Source organism: Panthera pardus, unplaced genomic scaffold (assembly GCF_024362965.1).
Source record: "Panthera pardus isolate Hobbes unplaced genomic scaffold, ASM2436296v1 HiC_scaffold_16, whole genome shotgun sequence".
In the NCBI taxonomy this organism is placed as follows: domain Eukaryota; kingdom Metazoa; phylum Chordata; class Mammalia; order Carnivora; family Felidae; genus Panthera; species Panthera pardus.
The window spans coordinates 13,342,294-13,359,722 of NW_026526721.1; the positions used below are offsets into that span (position 1 = coordinate 13,342,294).

Sequence of the window (17,429 nt, forward strand, 5' to 3'; positions counted from 1 at the left end):
AGACCGTGAGATCATGACCTGAGCCGAAGTCGGACACTCAACCGACTGAGCCACCCAGGCACCCCAACATAAAATTTAAAATATATATATATATATATATATATATATATATATATATATATATATATATATGTTTAAGCTACCCAGTGTATAGTACCCTGTTACAGCAGGCCTGAGATAATACAAGGGCAATTAAGCACAGAGATGTTAACTAAACTTCCTCAAGGTTACACAGCTGCTAAGGAACAGAGGCAAGATTTGACTTAGGGCACAGTCTTTGGTTTTCTCCCCCCTGCTAGCCTCTCTGTCTTTAGCTACGGCTTCTCTAGAGAATGTGTGTGTGCATGTGTGTCTATGTGCGTGCATAGTGAGAAAATGGGCTGTCACTTTATTCCAAGAAGAGAGGTTTATGGCTGTGGCTCCACTGCACCACTTTGCTTCCTGGTAAAGCTTCTTCTGGGTCCACTGGTTGTTTTGCTGAGGCAGCGTGGCTACCTTCCAACCGTTTCCATACCATTCTGTGAGACTGGGGGTTGGGTAACACTTCGGTGGAAGTGAAACTAAATGGATGGTGTGGGGCAGGTGGACACGAAGCGTGTGTTCTGGCATGTTCCGGCCAGGTGCTGGCGGGGTGGGGTGGGAAAGAGTGGGAACGAGGCAGCTCTGACCTGCTCTCGCCCTCCCCGGGCCGCCAGGCGTATAAATGAAGGGAGAGTCGCAAAGGCACAGCAGAGGGATGTCGGCAGTGGTGTTGTATGGGGACAGGGGGCAGCCACACGCGCGGCGAGCCCAGCAGAGGGTAGAGACTTGTCGAATCACTATGTTGCACACCTGAAACCAACATAACGTGTGTGTCAATTACAATAAAAAGAGACATTGGGGGTTCATTAGGCCGAGACCTGGTAGGGCAGCCCAGAGACCCACGGCCATGCAGTAGTTCTGGTCTGCAGAGGAGATTTCGTTCTTTCCTGTGTGGATAATCAGGCTGGGAGGGGGCTGAGGCAGAAAACATAGTATCTGATTGGTTTTTTTTTGAAGACCCCCATGGATGCATTCCCGGTAACTGTTTCTGATTCCCAGCTCTTTCGCCTTAAAACACGTTTCGAGGGATTTTTTTCTTTTTTTTGGTTGTTTGTTTGTCCCTTTGCCTTGAAGTTTCTGAAATATTCCACAGTGCTGTCCTTGCCAATTCTGCAGAAAGTGTTGCTGTTGCTCAGAGCCTGTTCACAGCCAAGTGGGAGAGTTTCTCCACAAACTTCCATTTCAGTGAAAACACAGAAAATAAAACGCAACCAAGCACATTACACAGAGGAGGGAGTGCTAAGTTCCCCGGCTGTGATGTGGCCTGACTTGTCTGGCCCGGCCTCTTTGACCTTGAATTTCTATGCATTGGTTGGGCATGCTGGTCTGCATATTGAGGCTGCCTCCGTCTTGTCTCCATGACTGAAGGCTTGTCACAGCTGGGAAAATGTCCTGGCTTCCTCAGTCCTTTTCTGGACCCTCTTTCACCCTGCTTTCCACATGTCACCTCAGGTAAGAAAACATTGATTAAACTAATTCTTTTACTAGAGTTTTTTTTTTTTTTTAATTTGTTTTAAGGTTTATTAATGTATGAATAAGAGACAGAGACAGTGCAAGTGGGGAAGGGGCAGAGAGAGGGAGAGAGAGAATCCCAAGCAGGCTCCGTGCCCAGTGCGGGGCTTGAACTCACGAACCCGCAAGATCGTGACCTGAGCCTAAATCAAGAGTCAAACACTAAATACCGAGCCACCCAGGTGCCCCTAGGAAGTTGTTTTTAATATTGTTGTTACTCTTAGGTGGCTTTCGTTTTCAAAGAAGGCTGATGTGTTTCCCAATTTATGTGTGGATGAATTACTTGAGGATTTTAATAAGATGGGGGGGATTCAGGGGCGCCTGGGTGGCTCAGTCGGTTAAGCGTCCGACTTCGCTCAGGTCATGATCTCACGGTCTGTGAGTTCGAGCCCCGCGTCGGGCTCTGTGCTGACAGCTCAGAGCCTGGAGCCTGCTTCAGATTCTGTGTCTCCCTCTCTGTCTGACCCTCCCCCGTTCATGCTCTGTCTCTCTCTGTCTCAAAAATAAAATAAACATTAAAAAAAAAAAAAAAAAAAAAAAAGATGGGGGGGATTCAGATTCAGTGTGTCCGCGATGGGGCGCAGGAGTGTGCATTTCTGAAATGAGCCAACAATGCTGCTGCTGGTTGACAGACCACGATTTCAAACGACCAGCTGTTGAGAAACACTGAATGGTTGAATGGTTGTAGGGAACACTGTTGGGATGTGTATTAGCCAAAGTTCTCTAAGAAAGCAGATCAATAGGAGATGTTTGTTTATACGAAGAGAGAGAGAGAGAGAGAGAGAGAAATGTAAGGGGAGAAGGTTTATTAGGAATTAGTTCATGTGATTACGGAGACTAACAAGTCCCAAGCTCTGTCATCTGCAAGCTGGAGACTCAGGAGAGCTGATGGTGTAAGTTTCAGTTTGAGTCTGAAGGCAGGAAAAGATCAGTGTCACAGATCATACAGTCAGGCAAGAGGAAGTCCTCCTTCCGGGAGGTTCAGCCATATGGTTTTATTCAGGCCTTCAACCAATTGGATGAGGCCCATCCACATGAAGAAGGGCAATCTGCTTTACTCAATCTACTGATTGAAATATTAATCTCACGTAAAACACTCTCATAGACACATTCAGAATATTGTTTGACCAAATGTCTGGGCACTCTGTAGCCTAATTGAGTTGACTCATAAGGTGAAGCATGATGAGATGGGAAGGGGTATCCTCCCCTGGGGTCGTCATGGCTCTTGGATTGTCCTTGGTTATCTTCTTGGAAATCTTTAGTCAGAAGATCCAGATGTGTCCCCTTGTCAGCTTAATGTCATTGCTGCCCCAGATCTCCATGCTCTCAAAGGCAACTCTCTATGTAACTCCTGGGCTTGACCCATCAATTCTGACATATCAGTGACAGATGACACTCTACATTTATGTTGAACCCCTTAATACAGTTGTGCTGAGTGCCTGCTGTGTGAAAGCTCCAAGCTGGGGGTCCAGGAGGATGGAGGATGAGACCACCCCCGCCCCCACAGTGGAAGAATGTGGGAAGGACAGTCTACATAATTGGCGGGGCCCAAAGTAAAATGAAAATGCAGGGCTCCCTGTTCAAAAATTAGGATTGAAGAAATAAATTAGGAATTTCAAGACAGCAATAGCAGAGCATTAAACCAGGTGTGGAGCCCTTCAAACCACACAGGTCACATGCCCATTAAGCTTGCCCTGGATAGAGTCAGCTCAGGAGGCAGACGAGTTTAAATATCCTGATGGAAATTCTAGAGTAGTGTTTTGTGTCTCTTTTTGTTTCTTCCTTCCTTTACTTCTTCCTTCCTTCTTTTCTTTTTGTTTCCTTCTTCCCTCCTTCCTACAAGGTAATTTCAAAAACCTTATCACTTTTCAGGGGCACCTGGCTGGCTCAGTCTGTAGAGCATGCAACTCTTGATCTCAGGGTTGGGAGTTTGAGCCCCACGTTGGGTGTAGCAATTACTTAATTTAAAGCAAATTGTTAAGTAATCTCTAGATCCAAAGTTGGGCTCAGACTCACAACCCCGAGATCAAGAGTTGCATGCTCTACAGACTGAGCCAGCCAGGCGCCCCCAAACTCATTATCACTTTCAGTGAGATAGCGTGTTCACCATCCTTTACTTGTCATTCCAGATGCTTATAAAGTAAGCCAGTTGATGTCACTTTTATGTCACTTGGAAACCCTGTGGTAGCAGTGGGTAGAGTCACAGTCCTATCTACTAAGTTTGTGCTCTCTGGATGGGGTGGGGTGTTGGCAGTCCAAAAGGTGGGGCTTTTGGAAACACCCAGGTCAGGTTTTAAAGAGGTCTCCAGCTGTGTGACAGAATAATACACAGCAAAACTCTAGAGCATTGTACTGCAGAAGAAAACCACCCAAGCAATGGCTTACCAGGTCCCGAAGGCAGAGATTTTAGCTTCTCTGAACCTATTGTCAGGAACTTGGAATTCAGTAGTGACCTGGCTGGTTTGTTAAAGAAAATCTCAGAAACGTAAGAAAGGATAAACAAAACAAAACAAAACAAAACAAAAACTTGATGTATTTTGAGAGAGAGAGGGAGAGAAAGTGTGCTTACACGTGAGCAGCAGAGGCAGAGAGGGAGGGAGACAGAGAATCCCAAGCAGGCTCTGTGCTGTCAGTGCACAGCCGAGTGCTGGACTTGATCCCACAAACTGCAAGATCATCCATCACCTGAGCAGAAGTCAAGAGCTGGGCACCTAAGCGACTGAGCCACCGGGGTGCCCCAGAATTTTCCCATTTTAGATTTTAGCCCTGTCTAAAGGGGGTTAATGGGGCAAAGGGGGTCTTGGCAAGAGACTGAGGGTGAATCAGAACAAACTTATCAACAGTTGCCTTGGCCAACCCAATTCTCATCTCTGTCCTGGTTGTGAGTACATGAGAACTCAACCAGTGAGTGCTTTTGTAGGAAACATTTGTTGAACGCATACAGTGTACAAGCTCCAGGAGAGCCAAGCATAGCCTCAGGGAGCCTAAATTTAGTTGGAGACAAAACTACACTGAAGCTGCCCTCTCTACCATGAAGGAAGTCCTGCTGGAGATGGATGGCCTCATGGGCTGCCTCTCATTCTTTTTTCAAAAAAATGTTTAATGTTTATTTTTGAGAGAGAGAAACTCAGCACAAGCAGGGGAGGGGCAAAGAGAGGAAGACACAGAATCCCTCCTGACACAGGGCTCAAACTTGTGAGCCACAAGATTATGACCTGAGTCACAGTCAGACACTTAACCCGCTGAGCCACTCTGGCGTCCCTGCTTCTCATTCTTTCTTAAAGAGGGCATTTGCAACTAAGTGACAAAAAAGAAAGTAAACGCTAAAAGTCCCTGTCACAGGGAGTTCAAGAGGGTCAACTTCATTCATTCCATGAACATTTATTGAGTGTCTTCTCTGTGCCAGACTCTATTCTGAGAGACGAGGATTACAGCAGCGACCCAAACAAACTCCAGCTGTGCCCCTAGGGAGCACCTGTCCAAAAGGAAGACCAGGTCAGGAACAGAGGCTGCTGGGAGTAAGGACATGGGCCCATCTCCCCGGTGTAGCCTTACTAGGGAGGGCCACTTGTGACTTACCTACATTTATATTTTTCGAGGCTTTCAATAAACAGCGGGGAAGAAAATGTTGACTTGTGGTTGGAGTTGAGGTCAGGTACTAGAAATGTAATTTCTTCTGGTTCTCTTGTCCTAAACCCTTAATTCCGCCTTTGACCACTCCATGTTTTTCCTTAATGTCAATGCTGTGTTTTCTTGAGATGTCAACCATGCCCTCAGGAGATGGGATGCCAGACTACTCTGCCAGATGGCATTTGTCTGTGTTTTAATCAAAACGCCCCATTCTCTGCCACAGTGTGGAGTGGCAAGCTAAGTGTGTTTAGCAAAGAAACAGCAGAGATCTATGGTTGCTTTTCCGGTTTTTGAGGTCAAGAAATGTACCTGAAGGCCGGAGAAGTTTGATTCTGTTAACCTCAGTGGTAGAATTGTGATTTGGGAAAGGCTCCCATGCTCAGCCCCAAGCAGATTCTGGGTGTGTTGATGTAGGTGGGGCTCAGAGATAGAGAGTGGATGATGGAAAGAGCCCAAACGGTGGTTTCCTCTGTAACCATCTCCCTTTTATGCAAAGAGCTAAGCTTTTCTCATACCATCTCATTCAGGGTTTTCAAACACTTAATGAAATGTCATTATTCAATTTCCTTTTTTCCCTTCCTTCCTTTTAAAAAGTAATTTCGACGCCCGGTTTGGGGCTTAAACTCATGATCTTGAGATCAAGAGTTGCATGCTCTACCCACTGAGCCAGCCAGGCACCCCTCATTATTCCATTTTAAAGATGAGGACACTGTGATGCAGAGTGTTTAGTTAACTTAGCTAAACCCAAGAGCTAACTTTTATGAGTGTATACCATGTGCTGTGTATGACTTTTTATTACAATTTTTTTCACGCTTATTTATTTTGAGAAAGAGAGAGAGAGAGAGAGAGAGAGAGAGAGAGCAAGTAGGGGAGGGGCAGAGAAAGAATCCCAAATGGGTTCTGCACTGTCTGCACAGAGCCTGACCTGGGGCTCGACTCCACGAACCGTGAGATCATGATCTGAGCTGAAATCAAGAGTCAGTCGTTTAACCAGCTGAAACATCCAGGCGCCCCTGTGTGTGACCTTTTTTTAAAGTCCCTCAACATCCTTATGGGTTAGGGGGTTACTTCTATTTTATAGAATGAGAAAGTGAGGCTTACAAAAGATTAAGTAACCTGCTCAAGGCTTCAGAGCTGGTGGAGCTTGGGTTCAAATCAGCCAGTCTAACTCCTGAGTTCTCTTAACTGCTTTTCAGATTTCTTGGGAGCAGCAAGAGCTATGCCCAAGGCTATGAGATGGCCACTCAGGATTAATCTGAAGTTCACCTGGCAACAGTGGTACGTCCTTAACAACAGGTAGCAGCCGGGAGTGAGGCAGAGACGAGAAATCCAACTGCTTACTCCCAGGAAAGCCTAAATGTAGTAGCCTGTCACTGAAACGGGTGGCTTCAGCAGGTCCCGCCACATGTGTCTCCAGTGGAAGACGTTTATTTAATGAACATTCTTTAATGTTACCATATGCCAAGCACTCTTCTAAGCTCATGACTGATACTAACTCATTCATCCCGATACCAACCTTATATAGTGGGGACTGTTGTCATCTCCTTTATAAAGATGGGCAAACCGAGGCACAGGGATCTGAGGTAACTTGCCCAAGGTCACAGCTAGAAAATGATGGGCTATGATTTGAGAGTAGGCAGTCTGGCTCCAGAGAATAGCCAAATGCACTTTTGAACATACTTTGGGGAAAACGCTGAGCTCATAAGTACGTGTGTGTGTGTGTGTGTGTATTCCCCCCCCTCCCCTTCCAATATGATGGCTTGTAACCACTTAAATGCTCTTGGGGTACCTGGGTGGCTCAGTCGGTTAAGCATAGACTTCAGCTCAGGTCATAATCTCAGGGCTCCTGAGTTCGAGCCTTGTGTTGGGCTCTGTACTGACAGCCCAGAGCCCAGAGCCTGCTTCAGATTCTGTCTTATCTCTTCCTCTCTCTGCCCCTCCCCTGCTTGGGCTCTCTCTCTCTCAAAAATAAACATTAAAAAAAGAAAAGAAAAGAAAAGAAATTGCTCTTTCTCCTGGGATGAAAAGCTTCACCCAAGAATGATTCTCCATTGAGAAGCCTGGGCAAGGTATTCGCTGAGATGAAGGTAGTTTTTTGAAAGGGTGTCTTGGAAAATCTCACAAACTTCACTCAGAAACCTCCCTGCAACACCCATCATGGCATCTGGCGGACATACCCCTCTTCCATCTACTATCCTAACTCTACTTCTCAAAACTGATGCTTTAGAAGCACTTCAAATCTTCAAAGCTCTTACCTCTAATTATAGCTCGTCTATATTTATTGACTGAATATTTTTGAGTGCCCCAAATATATCAAGTATTGTGCTAGGCACTGGGAAACAGCAGAGGACAAGACAGAGAAGATTCTGGATGGAATGGAGTTCTGTGCTGGTGGCGGAGGACATACTTAACTGGCAATTTCAGCCCAGGTAATACAAGGAGGGAGTAGGAGCGTGGGGGTGGGGGGTGTGGGTCTCTAAGTTTGACGATACAGGAGGTTTCCAGTGTCTACAAGACTGCTGTACTGCTGGAATTCGGCAAATGTCTACTGCATGAATGTATTGCCTGCAAAACTGGGTTCTGAAGAATGGGTAGGAGCTGTTAAGTGAGGGAGGGGAGGGTATTCTGGGGAAAGGGAAGAACCCAACGGTGAGGGCGCAAAATACGATTTTTCAGTTTAGAAGGATGATTCCGCAGAGGGGAGAATAGATTTCAAGAGGGTGGGGGCAGAAAGACCTGTGGTCGGGTGAGAAAAAACCTGGAGGAGGGCATGGATTTGGGAGGCAGGCAAGAAGAGAAGGAGGAGGGGGAAGTCAAGGATGATTTTTCGTTTTCCAGTTCAGGTTTACCCTCTAGGCCACTGGCAATTCCTTTTGCGGTTCCTTTTGTTTTCAATCAGATAACCTCGGGAGCCCAGGTCTTCCCACCCCTCGGGCTGTAAAGAATATTCTCCCCAGCCTTTGTTCTTAATGGTGAAGTCCAAGGCTCTTAAGGTGAGGAGGAAGCACTGGCCCGGCGTGGGGAAAGCTTCGTTAGAGTCTCCACCGTCAGCGTCCCGGCTTCGGTGTCGCTCGGAACCTCGCGAAAGGTAAACTGCCAGGGTCGTTTCCGGATTTTACAGAAGGCAGCAGGAGGTCCGTGTGAACCTAGCCCGAGTCACGTACTCTGCCCAGTGGGTGCATGTTAAGGCCCAAGCCCCACGCTGTGATTTTAAGTTCACTCGCTGGGCAAGGTGGGTCATCCCGGGGAGTCGAGGGCTCCCCAGGATTCCGTTCAGGCCACGGTGCCCCACCTGGAGCTCGGTTAGCGCTAACATCCCCCAGCATCCACAGGGAGGCATTACGTTAGGGTTTTTCTGCCTCGTAAAAAAGTTCCTGTCTCCCCCTAGAGCCAGACACACGCCTCCCAAGCCAGACCACGTGTCCCAGGTACGTTTTCTGGCTCTTCCCCTTCCCCGTTCCTTTCCCCTTTCCTCTCAGCCTTAGGTGGCAGGAAAATCCTTTACCTCCGACCAATCCCACTGATGCCGAGCCGCGCGCGCGCGCCAACTCGAGCTCCTTCTCTGTACGTCATTGGCCACCTCCACCTATGCAGAGTGACAGGCAGCTTCGTCGACCTATAGCCGGAGGAGGCGGAGGCCGCTCGGCCCTCCCAAAGCTGCTTTGTTAGGGGCTCCCTCGCGGTTCCCCAGCCCGCCGCGCCTCTGCTACCTTCCCCCGCTCTCCCAAGGCCGCGCTGCCAGACCCTCGTGGGGTGGCAGCGCCGGAGCGCGCGGCGCCTGCATCCTTCCAGCTTGGCGCCACCGGCCGGGATGCAGCCCGGGTACCCAGCGTGCTCCTGTTGTCACTCTTCAGCCCAACTCCGAACGCCCCGCTCCTGTATCCGCCGCCTCCGATTGGCCGCCTGGAGGCGGAGCGATTGTCAGGCGGCCCAATCGGAGCTCCGTTTCCCACGGGTTCTCGTGGCCCCGCCCACAAGGCCGCCGGCAGAGGCGCCCTGACAGCTCCCATTGGCAGACGGCGAGCGGGCCGGAGTGCGGCCGGGCCGAGCAGCGCCGCCGCCGTCGGGCGCGCAGCTCTGCAGCGCCGCGAACGCCTCGGCGCCCGCAGCCCCAGGAGCCCGGCGTCCCCGCATTGTCCCCGGCGGCGTCGCGGATATCCGGGACGAGCGTCGCGGGTGAGTACCGCGGGCCTGTGCCGGCTGTCCGAAGCCGCCCCGAGGAATCGGGGTGAGGATGCCCGGAGCCGCTCTGCCCGTGTCGGGCACGTCCTGACCCCCGTCTCCCGCACACTGGGGCTCCCGGCGGGTCCTAGCTCCCCCCGATTGGGTTTTACTCGTATTGTTTTCGCGTTCACACACTTGGAAGGTGAGGAGCTGGCGAGGGTAAGCTAGAGGAAACCCCTCGCGCGAGGGAGCAGTCGGGAGGGGGACGAGCCAGCGGCGCCCAGGTGCCCGGTGCCGAATGAAAGTGACAGTGTCCAGGCGTTGGCATTCGGTCTTCTCGGCAGCAGGAGGTCGGCGCTGACCTGCGGCGGCGGCGGCACTTTGTATTTGTCGGCTGATTTTTATCAACTTCGGGGAGGGCGTGCGTGTGCGTGCGCGTGTGTGTATGTGTGTGTGTCTCCGTCCCTGACTTGGGCACCTCCAGGCCTGGGTTTTCGGCGACGTTGTCGGCTCTCACCTTGGCGATCCGTGCAGCGCTCAGGGCCGGACACGCGGGACGGAGAGCCTGGGGGCCGGCACACCGGGCCGGGGACCCGTGGCTAACCTGGGAGGAGGCATTTAAAACGGCCTTCTGCGCGCGCGCAGACAATGACTGGTCCGGGTGCGGGATCCCGGGGGCTGTGCGAGGACTCCCGGCTCCCGATCCCGACCCCGCCTCGCTCTCTCGCGGGCTCTGCCGCTAGGGTCGTGCTGCGCTGCGCAGCTCACCGCCCTTTGGGGGACCCGCGTGGGGCCCGCTTTTGTTTACAGACCTCGCCATTGGGCGAGAGCCGCGCGCTGCGCTTCCCCGGCCGGAGGCTGCCGCCACGCGCCCCCTCCGAGCTGGGAGAAGTTGGTGCGTGCTGTCAGGTGACGCCCCCTCCCCCGGCCTCCTGGAGAGATGCTGCAGGGAAAAGACGACTAGACGGCGCCTTCGCGCCCAGTCCCTGCCGCGCACGGCGGCCCCCAGGCCCTGTGCACCCAGAGGAGCCTTGTCCCTGCCAGGGGTCCTCTCAGATTGACGGCCGTCGGGGCGCTGACCGAGCCAAGCTCACCTCCCTTCCAGTAGCATCCTCTGGCCTTGCCTCCGGATCAGCCCAGGTTAATTCCGAGCCTGCCTTTTCCTGCGTGCTGCCAAGTCTTGAAGGACGCGCGCGAGCCCTTGGGGACGCTGGCCAATCCATGCCCGCTTTTAATGGTACCCACGCGGTCCCGCAGAGCAGCTGTGGGGCATCCTTGAGTCCGAGCGGTAGCGATCGGGTTACCCGAGCGTGCTGACTTGGTGCACAGTTTGAACTGGAGCAGAGGTTGAGAGCCTGGGCGCAGAGGTCGGACAGACTCGGGTTCCCGTATCTGCTCAGTGTCACTCACAAGCTGAGTGATCTAGGCTGAGCTACTCAGTTTCCGAGTCTGTAAAGTGGGAATAACGTGTATTCCCATTTGTGGCGGGTTTTAAACGACAGTTAAAAACCCCTAGTTTTAGCACAGCAACTGTCACAGATGAAACACTGGAATGGTGTTTCCCAGTTAGAGGGAGTCTATTCTAGAGGATATAGCTAGCCTGTGTCTTTCCCCCTTTTCTTATTTTCCACTTCCCTGGCTCCTATTTTATTTTAGAAAGCTTGAAGACTGCTTTCAGCTTCTAACAGGGCTTGTTTTACTTGGCCTTAGGTTTAATTATAGTTATCTAATCGCTTCCAGCTCCATTTTATGTGTTTGAATTTCCATTAGGTTTTAGTTGTTTCTTCTTTCTTCCTTCTTCCTTTAAGGCTATGCAGAGGCCCAGGCCTGGGTTTGGAGGAGGGAGACTTGTCCAGGTGGGAAGCGGTTGCCCCATGAACCAATGGCCACTGTGCAAAGTGATTAGGACCCGGATGGAGGGAGGTTTGAACAAAGAGATACCTGGAGGCCGGGAGAGAACACTTCCTGGTAGAAGTGAAATTTGAGCTGTGTCTTGTGGCAGAAGTTTAGTAAATCTCTGGTTTCTAGAATATGCTCTGTTGTACCCCATAATGAAGAGCCCCGCCAAGGAGGTTGTTTTTGAGTGGTAAACACCAAAGTTGCTAAGTAATTATCTTTGAATAAAGGAGAAATAAACTAAAGGTGCATGCTGTTGACTAACTAAGGAAGGTCGAAAGGGAGAATTGATTTCATTGAATATCTTCAAAATGCCGTCAATGTGTTTTGACTTGTTTTTCCTCAGCTCCACCAGCCCCACATGGCTATTTTTTTTTTTAAGGTTAAGAGAGAAGCCAGTTTCATACAGGAAAAACAAAAACAAAACCAAGAAAAACTCCTGTACAGCTCATAATCAGATAGTTTAAGAGACACAATCTCAGACTTGGCTACAACATAGGATATTATTGAAAAAGTGTTTCCAGTTTCAACCCCCTTTTGCTGGTTGGGGCAAATTACTGGGTTAGGTCCAATAACATATTCTTTGAATGTCAACCTCAGAGGTCTTTTTTTTTTTTTTTTTTTTTTAAGCTTATTTATTTATTTTGAGAGAGAGAGAGAGAGAGACAAAGTGAGTGGGGGAGGGGTAGAGAGAGGGAGAGAGAATCTCAAGCAGGCTCTGCACTGTCAGTGTGGAACCCAGTGCTGGGCTCGAACCCTCGAACTGTGAGATCGTCTTGAGCTGGGCTGAAACCAAGAGTCCAACGCTTGACCGACTGAGCCACCCATGTGCCCTGACCTCAGGGGTCTTAACTGGCCCCCAAAAGCCAATGGACAGACAGAAACTAGGTGAGTGACTGGAACCCAAGTCTGTCCAGTGGGTGCAGAAGCCCACAGAGAATGCTCCCGACCCCGTTCTGCTCCCCAGGCCTGCCTCAGTCACCCCAAGGGGTGGCTGACTCCTGCAAACAGAGGGGCCAGTGGTGTTATTGCTAGGTCTCAATTAATGTACGAGATAACCTATTTAAAGTTCTCCTAGCCATGATTCCGAGCCTTCCTGCACTTGTTCTGGGAATTCTCTGGCCCTTAGGGATGCTGAAAGGCAGCTGTGCCCCCTGCTGGGGATCAAATCAATTGGGGGCCTATACTTAAAAGGGAGCACGTGGTTAGGAAATCTCATTAGCTGACAATTTAACTCCTCTCTAATGCTCCTGCAAGGAGCAGGGACAAAGACTTCCTCTCCTTTTCCCCTGTAGTTCTCCCTCCCAGCTTCCCTCTCCTCCCCTCCCCGCCTGGCCCAGTCTCCTCCTGGTCAAAATTCCTGCAGTTGGGGCGGCTCACTGAACCCCAGGCTTTCCGCAGCGCCTGGCCGGAAATCTCTTCCCCAGAGCCTTGCTGAGGGCCTACTGGGTGTGCTGGTTGTGAACACTTGGTTCTTTCCTCTCCACAAGGAGCTTACTGTCTGCAGGAGAAGGGTTTGTGAGACTGCACTTTAATAAATGGGAAGTTCAAGCCTGTGCTTTCCCAAGCGAGAAGGCAGGTGAGAACACAGGGATCCCATTGAAACCTCAAATCGAAGTCCGCGAAGGCAGGGGCTTCTGCTGTTTGCGAGTGCAGGAGGGGCAAAGGTGGGAAGGCTGAAAGAGAATTTGGTTCCTGTGGGAGATGGACAGATTCCTGAACCCCACAGGTGCAGGCTTACAGTGGAGAAAGATCCTCATTTTCACTGTCTCCGGTCATTGGACTCCTGTATCCTAAACACTGTTCCACGGGAGTTGTGTGTGTGCATGTGTGTGTATACTGTACATGTGTGCATTTAATTTTCCTTTCCAAATTAAGCAGATGGGTAGAGTATATGTTCCTGTGTATGTCTGTCTTTTTGTTTGATTTTTCTCAATACAGGACCAGAAAAAACAGGCCTCAGCAACACTTTTCTGTGTCTTGTTTGTTTGTTTGTTTGTTTGTTTAACAGTTCCAAACTAGAGGTCAGTTCATGCCTAAATATTCAGTTTTATTTAGGTAACGACCCCTGTATTTAAAGAAAAGTTCTCTCTTGGGGTCCCTGGGTGGCCCAGTCGGTTAAGCATCAGACTCTTGATTTTGGCTCAGGTCATGGTGTCACGGTTTGCTCCAGGAGTTCGAGCGCCAGGAGAAAGAGTCTGCTTGGTATTCCTTCTCTCCCTCTTTCTCTGCGCCCCCCCCCCCCAATAAATAAATGCATTAAAAAAAAAAGTTATCTCTCATCATTGTAGGCCAAATCACTTATTTAGAAAAATGAAAAAAACTTGAATAAAAGAGGCACTCAAATTAAGCAGTACTCAGCCAGGAACAGAATGTTTTGAAAACAATGGTCTAGTGTGAAAGGTACCAGATATTACTAGTTAGGTGGGTTTTTCCCTTCTATCCCCTTCCCAATCTCCTGTACCTTCCTCCACATCCCTCCAGCATAAGACTTTCACTGTTCTGGGTCTCCAGGGACCTCGTTAAGAAATTCATAAAGGTCTAGACTGTGGTTATGCGAAGATTCCTCCTGTGTTCTTGTGAGATTCTTCTAGAAGACCTTGGAGCTCTTTTGCTAGGTGAAGAGGTTCCTTCCTCGTGGACTGAGCCTGAGCTCAGAGGCTTGCATTCATCTACAAGTGGGGTCTCAGTTGCTTGAAATGGTAGCAAAAGTGTTGGGGGGGTGGTGCACAATACTGCCATGATCTGAGAGCTGGTCAATTGTGTGTCTTCAAAGGACGTTTAACAGAGTGGTGACTCAGGGAACAGCTCTGTGGGAGGAAGGTTCTTTCAGCTGAGTGCATCCTCAGTTTCTGAGTCGGCCAAGGCCCTTTGAGTTTTAGTGCTGTCACAAAGTTTCTTTCCATAAAGGGACACTTGGGTGTAGTTGGGGGAATGGGGGTCCTAGTGTTTTGCAGCCCCCTGGGAAAACCAAAGTATGATATGAAAGATATTGCATGTTTTTCTGGCCAGGGCCGCTTTGACTTTATGAACGAGAAGGGTTTTTAAAAAAGCCTCTTGTATTATTTAACTGCATCATCTGCCCCCCAAAGAACATGATTTTATATAAAGACCTACAGATCAGTATACAGATGTGTGAGGAATTAACTGGTTGGAAGACTGTGGATCTGGGTGCCCCAGCTTGGCTTGGGATGGGTGGGGGGAGGGGATGAGAGATTAGGTTCTGGAAGTTCAGTTGCTTTTCCTTAAAAACCCCAAACACTGTTCTCTGTGTCCACGGAGGAGACAGGAAATCCTGCAGAAGGAACCTGTCTTTGCAATGGCTGCCTCCAGCCCAGAGCGCTTCTGTCTGCCCACCCACCCTCCCCCTCCCCTCCCCCTCCCCTCCCCTCCCCTTCCCTCCCCCCCCTCCTCCTCCCCCTCCTCTTCCTCCTCTTCCTCTTCCTCCTGCTCCACTGGGAGCTGCTAACCTTGTAAATATAGATCAATTCTGGTGCCTGTTTCTAGTTTCCTCTGCCCTCTGCAGAGGTGATAATGGCCCTGGATAAGCCCCCAGGTCAACCCTGGGGGAGGGGGAGGTTAGGGTCTGAGAATGGGTCTGGGAATTCTCCCTGTGGAATTGTCCACCACGGAAATGGGGTCCATGGGATTTTCTACCCTTTGCCCTTCAGAAGAGGGGGTGGGGCGGGCCTGATGTCTGCCTCAGGTTGAGTCTGAGGGGCCCTGAGGGAGGGGGTCTTCCTTGCCTCCCCTTGCCACCGTGGAGGCCTCCCACGTCTTTAGGATTCCAGCCCAAAGCCTCACCATCTCAGGGCTTCTTCATGTCCCTTATCCCCTGTCCCCGGAACACGATCTCATCTGACACAGCCTCCTCACCTGGGCTGGGTGGAGAGCATTGACTGAATTGCGGCCAAATGAAGATTTCCAGCAGGAAGCTCTGGGAGCCTCTGGAACTCATTTAGTCAGGGCGACTTGCCTTTTGGGCAGTGTTTGAGAGGCCCAGAGCTGTGGGATCACTCTGCCGTGAGCTCTGTATGTGGATTTTAGGTTTTTTGGACTTAAAGGGAGCCTGACCCAAACCGAGGCAATGTGTTAGTGTTTGCCTTTTTTTTTTTTTTTTGCAAAATGTGCATCTCTAGGTCTTTCCATGGCACAGGGATGGCGGGGACTTGGAGGGGCCCCTAGGTTCTGGTGCCCGCGGAGCCCCTTTCCATGCCTGTGAGGCCCCAAGCACTCTGGGACACTCCTTCGTGCTCACTGCCTAGCGTAATGATCAGTTTTACCATGGGACACTCTCAGAAGCGTCCTAGTTTAGCTGTCCAGAATCATGTCCCAGGTGTCAGAGTTGTAACTGTGATGAGGTTTTAAATAACTGAGTGTGGTACTTCCCCGGTGGCAAATTCTGCTGGGTTTTGGTGCTGAGCAGTGTTCACCTTCCCCCTTTCGTGGTTTTTTTTTTTTAATGTTTATTTATTTTTGAGAGAGAGTGTGAGTGGGGAGGGGGAGAGAGAGAGAGAGAGAGGGAGACACAGAATCCGATGCAGGATCCAGGCTCTGAGCTGTCAGCACAGAGCCCAGTGTGAGGCTCGAACCCACGTCAAGATGGGATGCTTAACTGTCTGAGCCACCCAGGTGCCCCTCGGCCTTTCATTTTTAATGTGTGTTTAAACAGGGGTCCGTTGTGAGGGAGAGAATGCCATATGCACTTTCTTTCATCTGAAATGCCCTTTGGCTCCCACAGTGATTAGGTCTTTTGAATATTCTTGCCACCCGTGCCCTGACCCGCGTGAGGATTCTTAACCATCTGTCTGCCATGCAGAGAGTAGAGGCTTTGTGCATGTTTCTTGGTCCCTTAAAGATCTGACATATATTTCCAGGTTTGCCTTAATATGGATGCAGTCTCTGGCTGTAAAACTTGAGTCAATTTTGCTCAAATATATTTGCTTATTTTGCTCAAATATATTTACTTATTTATTTTTAAAGGGGATAGAAGTTTACTGGATACACCGCAAGGAGGGGAAGGCAGGACAGCGAAACAGAGATTGCTGCTCGGTTAGATTTCAATCACAGTTTTACTCAGTGGTGATGATCGGGTTTAATATTTTTCCTGCCATCAAGGTATATTCTTATTTCATCCATATTCTTAATCTCAAGTAATGCCAAGTTTGATTTCTTTCTAAAAACAGGGTGTGAAGTAATAATAATTCCATATAGCATTAGCAAACTCCTAGCGGGCAAGCTTACGTGAAACGTGTTTTTGTTCCCATGCCTTTTCTATTCCCGCCCACTCTGTACTCTCCTGAAATGATCACTTTTGTTCATTTTTGTTTTTTGTTCTTTTGGTGGTTGTCTTTGTATCTCTAAATAATATGCTTCTACCACTTTTATTTATCGGCTTCCTGTTATGATGAAGGACAATTAGGCTACTTCTTTCTCACCTCCTTCCTTCTCCAGATTTTTGCTGGTGATATTTATAGTTCTTATATTGATTAGTCTTCATTCTTTGTTACTTACATAGACCTCTCATTTAGTTTTGTCAACCGAAGACTGTGACATTTAACCTCCCCTTTGTAAAATAAGAATATCGGTGTCTGAATCTGTCTTTCCTCTCAGCTCTCCCCTCTCCACCTTACACCCCCAGCTTCTGTCACCACCAGGGTTTTAAGACTGTGTTCTGTAAGCATGATTAAGTCTTCTATGCCTTGTCTATAGATTGCCTTTTTTTTTTTTGTAAGATTTTATTATTATTTAAATATATTTATTTAATATATTAATAAATTATTTAAATAAATTTATTGTCAAGTTGGCTAACATACAGTGTAGACAGGGTGCTCTTGCTTTTGGGGGTAGATTCCCATGGTTCATTGCTTACATACAACACCCAGTGCTCATCCCAACAAGTGCCCTCCTCATTGCCCATCACCCATTTTCTCCTCTCTCCCACACCCCCATTAACCCTCAGTTTGTTTTCTGTATTTAAGAGTCTCTTATGGTTCTCCTTCCTCCTTCTCTGTTTGTAACTACTTTTTTCCCCTTCCCCTCCCTCATGCTCTTCTGTTAAGTTTCTCAACATCCACATATAAGTGAAAACATATGGTGTTTGTCCTTCTCTGACTGACTTACTTCACTTAGCATTATACCTTCCA

General features: G+C 49.1%; 1 protein-coding gene across 6 annotated transcripts in view; it reads left to right on the top strand.

Moving 5' to 3' along the window:
- The first annotated feature begins 7,244 nt into the window (after window positions 1–7,244).
- The window catches only part of TIAM1 (TIAM Rac1 associated GEF 1), a 391,533-nt gene continuing 381,348 nt past the window's right edge, over window positions 7,245–17,429 (top strand). For 4 of the 6 annotated variants that reach the window (XM_053903146.1, XM_053903144.1, XM_053903147.1 and 1 more), the window contains exons 1-2: window positions 7,246–7,652; window positions 8,123–9,399. The gene's annotated coding sequence lies outside the window, so the exon portion shown is untranslated. Of the gene's footprint in view, window positions 7,653–8,122; window positions 9,400–17,429 lie in introns of all 6 variants that reach the window. The other 2 variants (XM_053903151.1, XM_053903152.1) reach the window with 2 other exon arrangements.